This window comes from Ursus americanus, chromosome 14 (genome assembly GCF_024610735.1).
Source record: "Ursus americanus isolate L20-20 chromosome 14, mUrsAme1.1.p, whole genome shotgun sequence".
Classification (NCBI taxonomy): domain Eukaryota; kingdom Metazoa; phylum Chordata; class Mammalia; order Carnivora; family Ursidae; genus Ursus; species Ursus americanus.
In genome coordinates, this window is record NC_142140.1 from 66,500,438 (window position 1) to 66,511,721 (window position 11,284).

At 44.4% G+C, this 11,284-nt stretch overlaps 1 pseudogene; it reads right to left on the reverse strand.

Annotated features, from left to right (window-relative positions):
- Positions 1 to 373: 373 nt before the first annotated feature.
- LOC123792049 (activity-dependent neuroprotector homeobox protein 2-like) lies at positions 374 to 5,001 on the reverse strand (annotated as a pseudogene).
- Positions 5,002 to 11,284: the final 6,283 nt, after the last annotated feature.

Genomic DNA, 11,284 nt, shown 5'->3' on the forward strand with positions numbered 1-11,284 from the left:
TAGTGTCAGGATTTTGCTGTGAATCCGCATAAGCTGATTCAAAAGTTGTTTTTAACCTTTTCTTTTCATTTTTTTATTTTCATTTTTATTTTTTGCATGAAGGATCCAAGGATTTAATTTACATGACAGGGAAGAACTAAAAATACTTGTTACAAAAATCAAACTGCAGGAAACAATAAATCTGAAAGAACTATTCACTTCTTTTATCTAGAAGTCTTTCCGAGCACCCGAAATAAATCTAAAGAGCCACGTAGAGACCCCCGAAATTGATTAGTTCAACATACAGTGAAGAAAATAACTTTTTTTTCAATCTCAATTGGAAAAGAACACTAATTATCTAGTACTTTAGATTTCCTAATTTTTTTTACAAGTTTTAAGGCTCATACTCAAAGTTCAACCTGTGTTTTAACTTTTAAGTTCAGACATATCAAAGCTTAAAAAAGTATAGAAGGCTTGTAATTTTTTATTGCTTTCATGCAAATATATCTTCTTTTTCAAAAAAAAAAAAAAAATGAAGCCACGTCGATTTTCCACACCCGCAAGAGTGAAGAAAGAAGTTCTGTATTTCCTTTTTACTAGGATATGGTCTCTTGGGAGATCATCTCTAAGACATTGCTTTTTTTTCTTCATAAGAATGGTCTTCATCTTTTTTAGGGTTTAATGCTAAAGTCTGAAAAGCATCATCATTAACAAGCAGCTCCTCTGTCCTGATTTCATTCCTTTGTCTTTCCAAAGGCACCTCGCTCGCCACCTTTTCGGGAGCCCGGGGCTGCATCACTGTTGGTGACGAGAGGTCGCTCCTCCATCCACATCCCCCTGGTCTTCTGCCCCGAAGTGGCCATTGGGCAGCTTTCTCTTTACAGAAAAACTGGAGTCCGGGGCACCTGGGTGGCACAGCGGTTAAGCATCTGCCTTCGGCTCAGGGCGTGATCCCGGCGTTATGGGATCGAGCCCCACATCAGGCTCCTCCGCTATGAGCCTGCTTCTTCCTCTCCCACTCCCCCTGCTTGTGTTCCCTCTCTCACTGGCTGTCTCTCTCTCTCTGTCAAATAAATAAATAAATAAAATCTTTAAAAAAAAAAAAAAAGAAAAGAAAAACTGGAGTCGGGGATCACCTCACCCTTCATGAAGAGCACTTCACTGTTCTCAGTAAAATTAGGTTGGATCCAGAGGTCTGAGCAGGTGGATGGCACTGGCTGCCAGGTCACGTGGCCAGTGTAGACCCCACAGCGGTGGATGCACTTGAACGCCGGAGATTCCAGAATTGTATGGACTCTTGTTGGTGTGAATGTGCTGCCTCGCCTTCAAATGCAACTCAGATGCCTCGGTCGTCACAAAGGTGCCAAAGCAAAAGGGGCAAGTCACTGCTTGTTTGCTGGGGCTCCGGGAGGCACCTTCTGTCTGGGGTCGCATGGGCACGAGTGACTTGGAGTCTCTCCCAGCTAGTATGGCCAGGTAGACTTCCCACTCCCCAAGCTCTTCCTTTGGCAGTATGGTAGCGAAATCGAGATGGGGAAACATCAGGTTGCCGTTAGCATCGAGATCCAAGCGAGAACCTTTGTCCCTATAATCCACAGGTAATTTCTTCTTCCCTCGGCACATAGTCCTACTGTGCTCTGAAAGGCCTTTCATGTCATGGAAAGTGCACGGACAGCACACGCACCCCAGGCCATTTGCAAGTGATGGATAAGCTCTTTCTCGGACACTAAGCATTTACAGGAGAGACACCGAACTGTTTTCTCGCCCGTGCACTTTACAAATGGTGCACATGCTGCCAGGTTGTCGGGCTCCAGATTTTCAGCGGATTTGGATTCACTGGGCTCATATTATGAGCCACTTCCATAGGAACCTGGGAGACGTTGGAAGGGAAGAGCTCATTGCAAACCGGACAGGTTTTCCACTTCTTCGCCTGTTTGAGCGCCTGGTTGGCTTCTGCCACAGATGGCGAGGCCTGAGCAAACCCACTCCGAGCAAACCCACCACTGGAGGAGACGGCACGCGGGAGCTGGGTGGGCATCTGGGGCAGGGGGGATAGTGGCAGCACCTCCTGGAGGCACAAAGTGACAGATGCTGGCGCAAGCGTGGATGTGGGAATGCCAATCACCTGTTTCCCCGTCGGCATGAGCTGTCTGAGAATAGAGCCTGACGGGAGGCCCGGGGTGTTTTGAGAGGCGCCAGGTCTCACTGGCTGATTTGCAGGCGAAACGTTGGTGCTCACAGACTGGTTTAGTTGTAGGGCCCCAGGACTCACTGGCTGGCCCTCGGGGAGCACTCCTCAAAGGACGGGCTGACGAAGCTGAAGAACACCAGAATTAATACCCTGGTTTGCAGGGAGAGCACCTGCCGAGACTCTCTGGTTGGGAGAAGGGAGCCCAGGTGGGACCACCTGGCCTGCGGGAAGGACCCCAGAAGTGGCCGTCCGTCCCGAAGGGACAACCCCCGCAGGGGTCATCAGGCCTGCAGAAGGACCCCTGATGTGACTGTCCGACTCACCCCTGGTGAGACAGCCTGAAGAACCCCGGGGGGTGACAGACGGAAGGACAGGAAGGATGCCAGGCCCAGGCATGTCTGTCGACGGCAAGAACTCCAGGCCCAAAAGGCTGGCTGAGGAGTAAAGGCCCCAGGATGGATGGTCTGGTTTATGCGTAGGACACTGGTTCCAACAGACCTATTTATAGGTCCGACTGGCTGACGCAAGGGCAACGTGGGAGGATTTGCTGACCGAGCAAGTGGGACTCCATAAGAAGGAAAGACAGGCTGGGGAGCGGAGGAAGGCAGAGGACTGGAGACTACAGTCATGTGGGACTGTGCCACGGCAGGCGGAGAAGGGGTGAGGCTTCCAGAAGTGCCCCAGGCCACAGTCACTGGCCGGACCAGGTCTGGCTCTGGCTGCGGGGATGTGGGGATGTGGCCGCGAGGCCCAGAGCGCAGCTGTCCGGTGGTACAGCCAAAGGTGCCGCCGGCTTTGCAGCAACGTGCCTTTGCTTCAAAAGTCCAGGCTTCTTAGTATGTTCTGAAATCCCGCATCTAAACTTATCCTCCAAGTCCCTGTGAAGGTTTGATGTCAAAATAGGATACATTACAGCATCCCGGCTGCTGGGATTGGTGTTGCATTTTTTTTTTTATTTTTATTTTTATTTATTTATTTTTTTAATGATTTTTTATTATATTATGTTAGTCACCATACAGTACATCCCCGGTTTCCGATGTAAAGTTCGATGATTCATTAGTTGTGTATAACACCCAGTGCACCATGCAATACGTGCCCTCCTTACTACCCATCACCGGTCTATCCCATTCCCCTACCCCCTCCCCTCTGAAGTCCTCAGTTTGTTTCTCATAGTCCATAGTCTCTCATGTTTCATTCCCCCTTCTGATTACCCCCCCTTTCTTTATCCCTTTCTTCCCCTACCGATCATCCTAGTTCTTATGTTCCATAGATGAGAGAAATCATATGATAGTTGTCTTTCTCTGCTTGACTTATTTCACTTAGCATTATCTCCTCCAGTGCCGTCCGTGTTGTAGCAAATGTTGAGAACTCGTTCTTTCTGATAGCTGAGTAATATTCCATCGTATATATGGACCACAACTTCTTAATCCAGTCATCTGTTGAAGGGCATCTCGGCTCCTCCCACAATTTAGCTATTGTGGACATTGCTGCTATGAACATTGGGGTGCATATGGCCCTTCTCTTCACTACGTCTGTATCTTTGGGGTAAATACCCAGTAGTGCAATGGCTGGATCATAGGGTAGCTCAATTTTTAACTTTTTAAGGGACCTCCACACTGTTTTCCAGAGTGGCTGCATTTTTTACAATAATACTTGTCACATGGTGGCATCTTCTCAGTAGAAAGGCTGTGCTCAGTTTTCGGTTGCTCGCCCATTTCCTCAGTTCGCAGGCCAAAGGAGGCGTGAATGAAGTCGTGAAAATGGGCTACCAGCGCATGCTTCTTGCTGCAGTACACAGTGCTTGCGAAGTTACATTTTAAACATGTAAAAGTTATCACGTCCTTCCTCGAAGTTTTAGCGTCACCCAAAATAGTCACTGGGTGGTTCTGGACTTTCCGAACAGGTGCATGGAACATTCCAAAGTGCCTTCCCACAATTTGGGTTGAGAAGAAAATACACAGTTTGGACAAGGGATCACCAGCTCCTGATCAATGTCATCTTCATGGTAACGATGAAAATGATTTTTGAATGAAGTTCTAGCCTTTTTGTATTTACAGAGGCTACAACAGTATGGCTTTGTTTGGTATCTCACTTTCTTTCCAGAAGGTTCCCCGAGAGAAGTATCTCCCCGTGGTGTGTTTAAAAAAAAAAAAAAAAAAGTACTTCTCTCCTGGATTAAAGTCTTTAAGGTCCTTCAGCAACTCCTTGCAGCTGTCAAGCTCAGTATCCACAAGAATGCCTTTTGCCTTTTTTTCGTACCTTCCTGATGTTGTCAAGATTTTCCACAGGAATTTTGAAACATTTTTGAATTTTTTCCTAGGGGTGCCTGGGTGGCTCAGTCAGTTGGGCGTCTGACTCTTGATCTCAGCTCAGGTCTTGATCTCAGGGTCATGAGTTCAAGCCCCAAAGCCTCACCTAACAGAGGAGCTGTCAAGAACCTCATGACGGTGTTCCTAAAAACAGCATGGATTCTGGAACTGGACTTCCTGGGTTCAGATCAGGTCCACAGTTTATAAACTGTGTAATCTCTGGCAAATCACAGTCCCTGGGCCTCGGGTGCCTGCCTCCGACCGAAGATGAACACGCACTTTCCACAGGCCCTGCTTATCACATGCGAATCCCCACTCGCACCCAGACTCCCAGCCCTCCTGACTGCATTAAACCTGGGTGTTCCCCGTGGGCCTTCTGGTACCTGCCTCCTGGCAGGGGAAGTCCACCACCCTCCCTCCCACCAGCAGTGCTCCACCGGAGATCCTCAAGGCCTCAAGAGGCTGTGATGACCCTTCTATTCGATTGTAACGAGTGTTAACAGCACTTCCACTCTCATTCATAGAAAACACTCAAAATATCTGACTATCAGGGCACTTGCGTGGCTCAGTTGGTTAAGTGTCTGCCTTCAGCTCAGGTCATGATCCCAGGGTCCTGGGATCGAGCCCCAAGTCGGGCTCCAGGCTCAGTGGGGAGCCTCCTTCTCCCTCTCCCTCTGCCCTGCTCATGCTCTCTCTCTCTCTCAAATAAATAAAATTTAAAAAACATATATAGATATATATATTTACTTATATAAATATATAGATAAATATACAGATATCTATATAAATATATATAAGTAAATATATAGATATATAGTTATATCTGATGATTGGCGTGCACGTGTGCACTATCTGAATCGGCAGGTCTCATTTCTGATGTTCCAAAGCCAAATGTTAGTAGAAATTCTGCAAACACAATCTGTGTCAACGCAGTCAGCCAAGGCAGACAAAGTTAGCATTTTAATGTCAGCATCTGCATCGCCAACATTCACATTCAGGGTTCAGGCAGGGAGTGCCGGGCTGAAGGGCTGGGGACTGGCTCTGGCTGCCAGGCTGCCCTCCCACAGCCCTACCCCCCCTTGGAGTGAAACCACCCCCGGGGCAGAGCTCGGTGCCACGAGACACCCCCCCCATCCCTGCCATGGCAGACCTCAGCGGGTCACTCCAAGCTGCTCCTGGGAGAGACTCCAGGGAACCGGTTTGTGGAGAGGAACGCCCTGCGGGGGCCACCCTCCGCACTCCTCTCCCCTTTATTTTTTTTAAGTAGGTTCCACACCCAATGCAGGGCTTAAACTCAGGATCCTGAGATTAAAAGTCACATGCTCTACCGACTGAGGCAGCCAGGCAGCCCTGATTCAAAAATTTCAATAGAAAATATAAATATATATGAGTAGCCATTTTTTAAAAAGAAGACTCTTGTGTCTGATAGTGTTTGCCCTATCAGACGTGAAAATACATTATATTGTAGTTACTATAATTCCTAAAATTTTTTGGCACTGGATCATGAATAGAAAGATCAATTAAACATAAGATTCTATAAGTATATAGAAATGCCTTTGGTAATTTTGTGCATGATAAAGGTGTCATTTCATATTATTTGGAAGTGGTAATTTATTCAGTAAGTAAGGGGAATAATTTGAAAATAACCCCAGGGCGGGGGGAAGTAGCATGATCACTGCTTCAAAATAAATTCAAGATGGATCAAAATTTTAAATGTTAAAATGAGGGACGAGAAAGGAAAATGGAAATTGTTGTTAGCCTAGCAATTCTGCTTTTAAAAATACGCACCGAAGATGTGTTTTGTCCATGATAATAAAGACACTTCTCCAAGGATATTTACCACAGCTCTGCCTGTACTAGCAGAAGTCTACAATGAGAAATAATCAATAGATTCATTAACCAGAAAAGGTACGGTCATATAACGGAATCTGTTTGGTTCTTAAAAACAATGGCGCACACACAGTCATTGCATAATGACTGCAATACGTGAATTGGAAAAAGCAAGATACGGAGAGTGTGTTCAGTGTATTCTCATTGGGTACCAAGGATCAGGTGGATGGACATGTCTAGGGATATAGATGCCAGTGTACAAATCGGTTTAAATGTAAGTGTATACATATTGGTTCACCTTTAGATACAGAGTATAGATAATGGTACCTTGTACTCTATGTGCATTAACATTTCCTGAATATATAGACCAGAAACTATTAGGATTGAGTGTCTGGGGAGAGACCTGGGGTACTGGGTGGTGAGGGTGAATTTTATCTGACAAGATTTATTCCTGTGTCATTCGAGTGTTTTTAAGCATGTGTAGGAGAGCCTTCTAAAATAATATAAAGTCCAGAATAAATTAGCCATAATTTGGGAGCTTTTATAAAAATCAAACTACGAGAAAATAGGACCTCTATTTTGCCTATATCTGATGCTGTTTTCAGTTTTGTTTTGTTTTTTTAATTTCTGGGGATTTTGTTTGTTTGTTTATCCTGGTTCTTAATGATGTTCCAAATAGTCGAACCTGTCAGACAGGGGATTTCAGATGACTGTGTTCTCTACAACAGAATGGCACATTATGAGCTGTAAGTCAGAAGATTCAGTCATTCATGTATTCAACAAATTATTATTGAGAACGTACTGGGTCCCAGCCAGTGCTCTGCAGGCACTTGGGTAAACCAGAGAACAAACATGAGCTGGTACCCAGTCTGTCTGCAGACTGAAGTGAGGCGCTTCTGAGACTTCGTGTGGGTGCCTGCTTTAGGAGTCCTCACAGGACAAGAAAAGATTTAGGATTTGTTGTACGCGGTTAACAAAGCATTTATTTTTTTAAAGATGCATCCACGTATTTATTAAGTGCCAACTTGGTAGAAATCAATAGCAATTAGCCACGAAAGGGGAGGCGGTAATTTACACTCAAGCTTTGACATTTCAAAAATATCTTGCTCCAAACTGACGTAACAGGTGTGATTGGCCAGTACATGGAGCAAATGAAACGTGTTCATGGCTGGAGGGAGTGCAGAGTGGTGCAAGCATTTTGGAGCTCTGTTTGGCAGTTTGCAGGAAAGTGAAATATACAGTCACCATATGACCCCGTGATTCCACTCCCAGGCATTTACCCAAGGGAAATGAAAAAGTTCATTAAAAAAACAACTCCGACCCGGAGACATTATGCTAAGTGAAATAAGTCAGTCAGAGTAAGACAAATACCATCTGATTCCACTCATATGTGGAATTTGAGAAACAAAGGAACAAACAAAGGAAGAAAGAGCCCCCAAACCAGACTCTTAAATAGAAAGAACAAACTGGTGGTTACCCTGGGGGAAGGGGGTAGGAGAGGGGTGAGGGTGGAGTGAAGTCGGTAAGGGGATTAAGAATACACTTGGGTGGGGTTGGGGTGACTGGGTGATGGGCATGAAGGAGGGCAGTGGAGCACTGGGTGTACTATGCAAGTGATGAATTACTAAACTAATGATACACTGTATGTTAACCAATTGAATTTAAATAAAATAAGTTAAAAAAGAATACACTTGTCTTGAGCACTGAGAATGGTATAGAATTTCTGAGTCATTATATTGTACGTCTGAAACTAATATAACACTGTTAATTATACCTCAATAAAGAAATAAAATGCCTTGTAAATTGTGAAGAAAAAACAAAACACCTTACACAAATATTATTACACAAATATTATTAGCAGCTTTATTCATTGCCAATAGAAAGGAACTACTGATAAGGGTTTTTTTGTTTGTTTGTTTTTAAAAAGGTAAATCTCAAAAACACATGTTCAGTAAAAGAAGCCAGACTCAAAGTTTGTAGCCTGCATGATTCCCTCTACAGGACATTCTAGAAGAGAGAGAGCCACTCTCTAGTGACAACAAAGAGACCACTGGTTGCCTGCAACTTTCTGGGGTGATCGAAATGTTGCCTGTCTTGACTGTGGTAGTAGTTTCATGGGTATATGCACTTGTCAAAACTCATCAAACTGTACACTAAAAATGGGTACGTTTTACTGTATGTAAATGATACCATCACAGAATTGATTTAAAAAGAAAAGCATGAGGGGCACCTGGGTGGCGCAGTCGTTAGGCGTCTGCCTTCAGCTCAGGGCGTGATCCCGGCATTCTGGGATCAAGCCCCACATCGGGCTCCTCTGCTAGGAGCCTGCTTCTTCCTCTCCCACTCCCCTTGCTTGTGTTCCCTCTCTCACTGGCTGTCTCTGTCAAATAAATAAATACAATCTTAAAAAAAAAAAAAAGAAAAGCATGAATTAGGATAAAAGACACCATATAGGATTTTCTATTGGGGATGAGGTCGTTAGAACAATTCAAATCCTGGCCTGTTTACTTAGAATACTTGAAACCTCCCAGGAAAGCAAGTAGAAATTTCACGTGGCACAACTGGAAATGACCAGAAAATAAAACAAATGACATTGGAAGGGCCCAGTATTCCACGGGGAACCGAGGAGCTGAGACCACATGGGGCATAAATCGTCCATGGCCATGACTGCCTGGCCCTGCTTCTGGCCCCAAAGTGGAGGATGTGGGTCTCTCTGAGGTCCCGCGCACACATAAGGGGCAAGTAACTAATTACAGGAAACAAAGGGGCCCGAGACACACAACCGTCTGATGTGACTGGATGTGGAGGGAGAGCCTTGGGGCCTGATTTATGTCTCCATCTGCTCTGGGCTGGCAAGAGCCTTAGTGAGAGATGTGCTCGGCGGCCCAACTGTGCTTATGATTTGTAAATAAAACAAAGACAACTGCAATCAAACAGTGTGTGGTGTGTCTTCTGCCCAAATTCAACCGTAGACTCAGGGAAGGCCTGGTGTGCTGGGAAAGCGAATGTCTCTGAGGTCAGCGTAGTATTGTAGTTTGAAAATCAAGGACCCCAGTCTTCCCTTTGAAAATGAAACTGCTCCGTGTGCAGAAAAGGCCTTAATATAAATAATGTGGCAGCCTCATGGAGAGGCCTCTCCAATGCTGGTGGTCTCCGAACACTCACTGTCTGGCATTTCATGTTGTGTTTCAAAACCAGAATCATTATAAGCCACATAAATCTGTCACTTCAGTTGAATTTGTACATCACCAAATCCCCGACTAATTTTTCACATTGTCCTCTGCCCCAAATGAAGTCTAGGCTCTCGGATCCACTGGGCTTTGCTGGGTTGTCCTATCACCCATGTACCAGCTTGTATTTTTATTATGTGAATGAAAATTCTCCAGGAATGTTGGACGGAGTTCAACCTTACTAATACTCCATAGAATATTTAGGCAACCAAATGATATTGGACATTGTGGCAGAACTCCTTTCTGGCAAAAACATCTAAAGGAAGGCATGTTTGTTCCATATTGGCTTCCACTGTATCTTAGTTAATATTTAGGCACAGTCCTACCTTGTACTCCCATTCTGCGGGACATCTCTCTGTGCTTCTCTGTGGAAACTCAGATCCTCTTTACTTATCTTGGGTTATATAAAAACCTCCTCGTTTCATCCTTCCAGTTTCCCCACTTCCTTCCAGTTACAAGTCCCAGTTCCCTGGATTCTGTTACCAGCTATTTTATTTTTAAAATCTATTCAATTATTTAAGTGATTTTTTTTAAAGCATTGCACACTAAGGAAAAATTTCATTTTGAAAGGAAAGAGGGTCATTTTCCAGTGCTCCATGTCTATGCTTTTGGATTCCTTCCCCTAATCTTCACATCACTACGCATTCTTCTCCTCCAGTCACCTAACTAGAAGCAAAGAACATTCTCTAACTCACATTAAACCCTTTCTTCCCACCATCTTTTTACCCATATAGACTTCAGAGCCAAGAAAATCTACCCCAAGGTTGTTGTCTGTGGTGGTGTCTCTCACAGGTCTTCATAAATAAGTCAGTTGCCTGATTAAGTTCCACATGAAGCTTGCCTTTCCTCCCTATTCTCCTTTATGGCCCCATCTCTGTGCCTGCCCTTGGGACAAGGCACTTCTAGGAAGATGGGCATGGTCTTCTGCCCATCATCTGCTGAATGCCACTAGTTCTGTTAGGCACAACTGCTACTAGCTACCGTGCTACCGTGCCACCATGCTACCATGCATAAGCATCTCCTTCCAAGCTCCATTTTCTGCCTTTTCAATGTGCCCACACTGCCAAGGGCGTGTAAGGAAGTGAATGGAAGGTCTGTCTGTCCTGTGTATTATACTCTGTTGGAAGGGACTTGGTCTAATACTATTCATGCCTCGTTCTCTTAAAAAGTTTTATTGGACTGTCTTGTTCTGTTTTCATGTATGGTCCCCTCTTCAGCAAAGGACTGACACATGGGACTAATGGCATACTTGGCTTGGCTGAATGACAGAGTTTCTACTAAACTCAGAATGGCTCTGCTGCTATATAATGACTTGGACATTTACAGAAACTTACTCAAAGTTGCCAATTTCCTGATTTCTTTTTTCCTTTGAATAAACCCTCATTCAAAGGGTTTTCCTCAGGCAAATTGACATCTGGTTAACCTGCGATAGAATTCTGACACCCATGAACTCTGGGAGTCAGTACAGCTGAGTCTTAAAAAAAAAAAAAAAAGCCACTATCCCTCTGATCAATGAAATTTTAAACATTTATGAGTTTTCAACTCAAATGCATGAAATTATGTTGACATAAAAGTGAATGATGTTCTGTTCTGAATGCGTTTAGCCATTTTTAAAAGTTTGAATATTAAGACTCATTCCAGAAATGTAGTCCAGATATTCGATAATTTTATTGGGAGATACCTCAGAAATTTTTGTTCCAAGACTGATGGGAAGTCTTTGAAATTTTTAAGGCATGGGGTTGATG